Below are 6,748 nucleotides of genomic sequence, written 5' to 3'. Positions count from 1 at the left end.
AGAAACATCCCAATGACCACAACTCCCAACAGAAATTCTTCCAGATCATTGTATCACCACAGATGCCACACACTTTCTATTACAAAACCCAATGTCATGATGTTTTTCAAAATCATCAGGCTTCCACCATGCAGACCAGAACTGCAGATGCTGGAAGGATGTCTCTGCTGAAAATGATTCATCTGCAGTAAGTCCAGCATCTCCAAACACAAGGGCATGAGGGATGCTTTGTTTTAATCCTGTGAACCTGTCCTAGCAACCCTTTATTTGGGGAAGGTTTTAAACTCAAAATTCCCCTGTCTTACAGAACCCTGATTCACACCTCACACAGGTACCAGGGGCCAAGGAACTGAGGCATACATAGAGACAGCCATATTAAGGTTACTGGGACAACATTAATCCTGGTATTTCCTAGCTTTTGCATGTTTTCCTGAACAAGCATGACCTACTCTCCTGTGGGCTGGTGGAGGAAACCAGATCTTTGTCACTTTATCTTTTTGTCTTCACTTAACTTTAGTAGCTCTGCATGCCTGTTATAGAAATCTCTAACCCAAAGTTGTTCATGGGAAGAGAAAGGAACTGCTTTAACTGAAAGTGAACTTTCTCTGATCACATACAAGGTTATCTACCTGTAAGTTAAGCCAAGAACTGCAGTTATCAATACAGTTAGTGACAACTGATTACACTGCCCATTTGGTTTGGTTGCTTTGTTACAAGAGTCAGCAAAGAGCTAAATTAATCCAGCTACCACTGCTTGTACTTTTAATCTAATGCAAAAGCTGAATTTCAGACTTTTAAAAGTGAAAGGCTAGCATCTACCTATCAGTGATACTACCTAACTGCTCATACTGGGTAACTGTGGAAATAACAGCACACAATACATTTAATTTCTAAGGCTGAACAATCAGGGACCATTACAGGAATATGGAAGACACAAGTAAAGCAATTAAGATAAGTGAAATGTCTTTCATTACTTGTATCAAACAGGCAAACTATTCAGAAAGATGGGCCAAGTTGCTGAACTTGCTCAAAATAAATGACCGGGGCAACTTTCCATGTGTGCTGACTGTAACTCAGACACTGTGTTAGCTGGGTTGGCTCTTTGTCGGCATCCTCCTGGGGAACACTCTCAGCTCCTGTTTAAATAAGAGCATTACTTGTTTTGAGTGAAATGAGAAATAAACTGACAGCCACAAATGAAAAGTAATTGACTAAGTTTTGTTTGTAGACAAAGTCGAGTATTTATGTGACCCTGAGTTTGCAAACATATAAGGGAGAAGTGACTTCTTTACAGTGGGACTGCTCCAGTGTGGGTAGTTACTCATTTGCTGAAATGTTCACAAGATCAGAATACAACATCCAGAAACTCAGCTGCTACACCCAAACATTTTTCCCACAGCACCCGGTTCTTAGTCACTGCTCTCCAGGGAGAGCAGACAATCTAGAGCAGACAGCACAGGGCAGAAGTCATTGTGGTCAGTGTGTGGCCTATTTAGTAAAAGAACTTATCTTGCTCATTTTCCATGATTCATATTTCAAGACTGCATTATTAATTTCTGTCAGCCATAGACACTAGATTTATACTAAATGAAGAGCTGCAGAAAGGCTTGTCATTTGTTCTACAGCCTAGTGTGAGAGCACTGACTTCACTTACATACAGGCTAACACTTATTTTGTGATCAATAGTGTTAAGTTTATTAATGGTTAGTATTTTCAAAAGTTACAAATTCTTTGGGGTAGCTCCATCACAGAGATTCCTTCAGGCAGAGTGATATTCAAAAGCAGGTCCTCCATCCTTCTGAAAAGCCTGTGGCTCCCTGAGACCTCTCAAGAGGGTCTCCTGAGACCCTGTGTCACTTTGGAGCATCTTTGCCGGTCATTTTAGTTACCCTGCAAAGAAAAGGACCTGCCTGACCTGTTGCTGTTTGCTACCACCTTTATGGAGCCTGCAGTGCTCTATCCTTTTGGAGATGTGTAAATAATCATATTATTTGCTGTCATAATAATTACTTAACCAATACTAACCTACTGGTAGTGAGTAGTCTTAAGACCAATGTTCAATGAATTCATGAGCCTGAAGGAGAAGTAAAAGGTAGCTCTGAAACCCCTGTGTAACCATTCCCAGAAGATGACTGCAGAGAGAGAGTGGCCTTTCTGCCGCTCACCACTGTCCAGAGAACCTTCCCGACCTCCCAGGCTCCCAGTAAGAACTGAGGGAAGAAGCAGAGCCAGCAGCTTACAGGAGCCACTGGCTTTGCAGAAAGTGATAACTTCATTAAACAATGCAAAATTTACACCACAAAACACCCCAGGAGAGCTGTGGAAAAAATGCAGTAAGGTTTTTTAAATACCTCGGTCTATTAATTCAAAAAATATACATTGGCAGGAGGAGGGGAAGTAGTTTAATAATTTTAATGGCCAACACTTAAGAAAAGATTAAAGGTCTAATATATTAAAAAGGAAACTCTGCTGATGGTAATCAGTTTTGCTGCTTTTATGCATCATTTTGTTCCGTGTTTGTGTATGAAATGAGGTGGGGAGGGGGGTTGGGGGAAATTTGAAGATTTAGGGAGATTACTGCCTTCATGAAAGTGTTTTATTGCACTTCGGCAGTTCTGGATTTAACCAGAAAATCCAATTGTGGAAAAAGGGTGAAACAATCTGTTTTTCCTCTAATCAATCACAAGGTTGCAGGACACATTAAAATAAATTTGCGGCTGCCATTTTTCTTCCTTCCCACTGCTGTCGTAGCAAATGGTGATCCAAAAGCTGACTGACACTTCACGTATCAGCTCAGATGCCTGCTGCCCTCCTCCTTTTACCAATTCTTATGATTACAAACAAATAACTTCAGAGCTGTTATGAGAACATGGAGAGCAGCCTTATGGCAGATGAGGCATTTTAATAGGGACTAACCCTGAAATATCAGCAAAATTACAATCAGTCACATGAAGTAGTACGAATAGAGCAACAAATAGTGTAAAGTATTCCTTCTCACTTTTGCCTACAGATGTCTGTTATTCCTAAGCTAGTTGTTACCTCAGATATAGCAACTAGCAACAAAAATCAAAAGCAATGTGTTCAAATCAATACAGAGTGCAGAATCATTCCCTGCCATTGCAACAAACAGCAGTAGTTTAAGCATAACACGTCCGTGCAAAGTTTCAAATCCAAGGTAAATAGAATTTTACACCTCTAAATGTTCAAATTCAGGACACCAGAAATGCACATCACTCGCAGACCACTGGTAGACTGCTCATGGTACCCATGCAAGCTGGTTTCTGTGACTGCCATGTAAATATACACCAGTGCTGAGGTACAACTCACTTTATCATCTTAAACAGAGGAATCCAGCTTACATGCGTCTAGGCTGTAAGAGAGTGCTACAGGAACTATGGCCAATCACTGCTGAGGAAACCTTCCTTTATGTTGAGCCTGGGTATAGAATAGACAATTGATTTTTAGACAGTTAAATTTAGATTAATTCCATCCAACACTGACTTTTAGGAGATGCAGTTATTTAGTTACTACTGTGTCAGTGATCCAAGATGAGACCTTTGCAGGTATGGAAGATTACAGACTCAGTTTTAGTTGATTGAGGTAATTAACACCATCTTTGGACAGTAATTTATCTTATCTTCCTAATTCCTATGAATGGTTTCCCCCTGTCCACCACAGGCAAATCCCTCAACCTGTTCACAAGAGGAAGGTACTCCCACACGTATTTTTTTGCTTCAACTGTTCTCTGCTTCTGTCAAAGACTGCGGACTTGAATTGCAGCATCAGAGCCCAAATACAACATCTGCATCTGGGCTGAACAACAGTGACAGGAACAAAAGGAAATCCCTTGGAAGATTCCAGTAACAAGGGAACCCATCTAGGCATATAAACACTACCCATACACAAAGGCTCCATCCTACAGCCTTTTACTGTGCAAGATGGCATTAGGATTTGTAAGGGCTGGTATCCGTGCCTGTGAGCATGGACATTAGATGGTACTGAGTAATTTGAGTAATTATTTTTTTGCTGATATTGTCCAGATAACAATTAACTGGGACAGCGGTGAGTAAAGTGAAACCACTACTAGGTATGGAAAAAAGTACCGTGTTAGGTTCTATGGGGTATTTGTTTTATGCCATATTTTCTAGAGGTGTTTCTCATTTCTCTTTTCTCTAGTGTCTTTTGTGAGCACAATGTGAAAGTGGTGTACAAAGGTTAAATATTAATATAGATTCTCTCATGCTTCATTGACAATGTTCAGATGTAACACTGAAAAAAAAGAGTGGTTGAAATAAATCTTTGCTTTCCAGCATGAAAATAAAATGCTGAAGTATAAGAAGATAGTTAAGCAAAATACTGTGGTCTGCCACTCCTCAGAACAAAAGCAGCAACGGTCAGGAAGGTTTTGCTGAGTAACGTTGTAGTGAAACTGAAAGAGAAGCAGCAGAAAATATAGAGAGAGCTTAAAGAAGTACTGGGAACGTGGTCTTGAGAAAAGTCTTCAGACAGAATTCTGGGCTGAGAGCTGAGCAGCAGAGGGCTGAGAACATAAAGAAGTATCACCTGCTTGCATTTTCCCCTGGGGAAATGTATGACCGTGTGCATTTTTTTGTGCAAAATGTACAAATAATAAATTATCAGCAAAGATATCAACTCTGTTGATCATCTGTATTTCTAATCAAATAAAGTCACAGCCTTGAAAATTAACGTAACTTTCAGATAGAAGGGGTAAGAGCATACTGTTAACTTCTCATAAACATAACTGTATATGGGACAAAATTTTTCTATTGTTCATTCACAACAATTTTATGTTTGTTTCTATCCTGCATAAAAATAACAAAGATATGCCAACTTTCAATCATATGGTGAATATATGTTACCACATAAATATTTATCAGACATATTTTCTTCTGTGCAAGAACTGCATTTAACTTCATCAATTCAATTTCATTTAAAAAAGACTAAGCCAGCATATTGAACTGATTTCTGGCACAATGGTAAGATTTTTTTTTTCTTTACTGTCATTTTAATTCATTATATTGCTGTGCTATTTTTAAAAGGTCCCATTTATATTGTACATTGCAGTTCCATAGATTAACAGTTGGAAACTAAAGATTAATTTACAGGAAATGCAAGGAAGGTAGCAAAGCGTAGTGATAGGAGTTATCTTGAGTTATTTCAGATAATATACCACAAGATCTTCACCATGGCATATTCTACACAGTTCAGATTTTAAACTTTTAAAGGCAGGGGTTAACTATTTTTGTTGCTTCCGTGAAATAACTTAAGTATACCATGTCTTATGCTAAATTAGATCTTCATTTCATTTTGTCTAATACATAACATGGTAAATTCTGCCTACAATTTAAAAGGGGGAAATTAATTGCTATAAAGTACCAATAATACAGCTCAGAGCAGAACATTACAATATTTCAGTTGCAATTACAAAAGTGAAGCCAGTGCAGGTGAACAGCAGCTGAAATTTATCACCACCTGATGGCTGTTCAGCGGACCATGGGAAGGGAATTAACTTGTCTGTCCAGTCTGGAGCTGAAAACTCTCTGTGTTTTAGAAACTGCCACCAAACCTGGCACCTTCATTGGCAGAGATCAAGGGTTAGGTGGGAGTTGGAGAAACAAGTATTGCTGTGCTTTTAACTGCTGACAGACTAAGTGCAGAACTTCATTTGTCAGCGATGATGGCAAAAGCATTCAGAAGTTTTAAAAAAGCTCAGAAAAGAAAAAAAAAATCCTCCAGTAGACAGTCACAACCTTTGCACAAATTTGCCAAGTTCTTGTTTACTTGCAGTCATGGGACTGGACACTGAAAAAAAGTCTGTCTACAAAAGAATTACATTCACACAAGCAGGAGTTATGGTCTTGGGGCAGAAATTAATGGGTGAGGTTCTCTGGCCTGTGTGATACAAGAGGTCAGACTAACTGATCATGATGGTCCCTCTGGCCTTTTAAATCTATGATTCTGTGATCAGTAGACGGAAATCAAACTGTTTGCAAACTCAGGCAATGTCTCTTTTCTTTTAGTCTACATAGTGACATTTGCTTTGGACATTTTATGCTGTAAAATATACAGACATGAATATGATATCCTGCACATGTTTGGGCATTATCCATTCCCACAGAAAGCTTTTTGCATCATGGGCTGGATCACACAAGCCATTTTAGGTCCTCTTCTGCTGTCAGTATGGCAGACAGCACTTTATCACTTGAGTAATGCAAGGGCTAGAGGAAGCAAAATAGATCTGTCAGTGCTCTGTGGATTTTAGGCTTGCACTTGAGGAGTACATGAGCAAAGGCAAAGTTATTCTCTGTCACTCTCTCTTCTTATTCTCTCTTCTCTCATTGTGATGCATAATCAAGCTCCTTGCACCACCAAAAGAAATGATAAACAATTTCACCATCAAGACTAAGGAAGGTTGGATGAATTTCTGAGCAACCTGGTTTGCTGGGAAGTGTCCCTGCTTATGGCTAGGGGGATTTGAACTAGAAGATCTTTAAGGTCCCTTCCAACCCAAACCATTCCATGGTTCTGTGACTACACATGTGTAGAGAACTAAGAAGTTTCCAACCATCATCAACAAAGTTAAGTTTAGCAGCCCTCCTGACTGTTCTGCTGGTCCTGATGGAGAGGCATCAAAAACTGAGTGATTTAGTTTGGGAAGGCTAGATTTTCTTTTATTAAGGCTTTGATTTTTTCAAATAAGAAAATTCCATAAAAAAAAGAGAAGCCA

At 39.2% G+C, this 6,748-nt stretch overlaps 1 long non-coding RNA gene across 1 annotated transcript; it reads right to left on the bottom strand.

Annotated features, from left to right (window-relative positions):
• Positions 1 to 988: 988 nt before the first annotated feature.
• LOC113949777 lies at positions 989 to 6,487 on the bottom strand. The gene is made up of 3 exons (XR_003528562.1): positions 6,455 to 6,487; positions 2,166 to 2,317; positions 989 to 1,136 (listed from the first exon to the last, which is right to left on the bottom strand). It is a non-coding gene; the product is annotated as an uncharacterized LOC113949777 (long non-coding RNA).
• Positions 6,488 to 6,748: the final 261 nt, after the last annotated feature.

This window comes from Corapipo altera, unplaced genomic scaffold (assembly GCF_003945725.1).
Source record: "Corapipo altera isolate COAL_440 unplaced genomic scaffold, ASM394572v1 58, whole genome shotgun sequence".
NCBI lineage: Eukaryota > Metazoa > Chordata > Aves > Passeriformes > Pipridae > Corapipo > Corapipo altera.
Note: the sequence above shows the minus strand (reverse complement) of the source record. Positions and strands in the feature narration are given on the sequence as shown.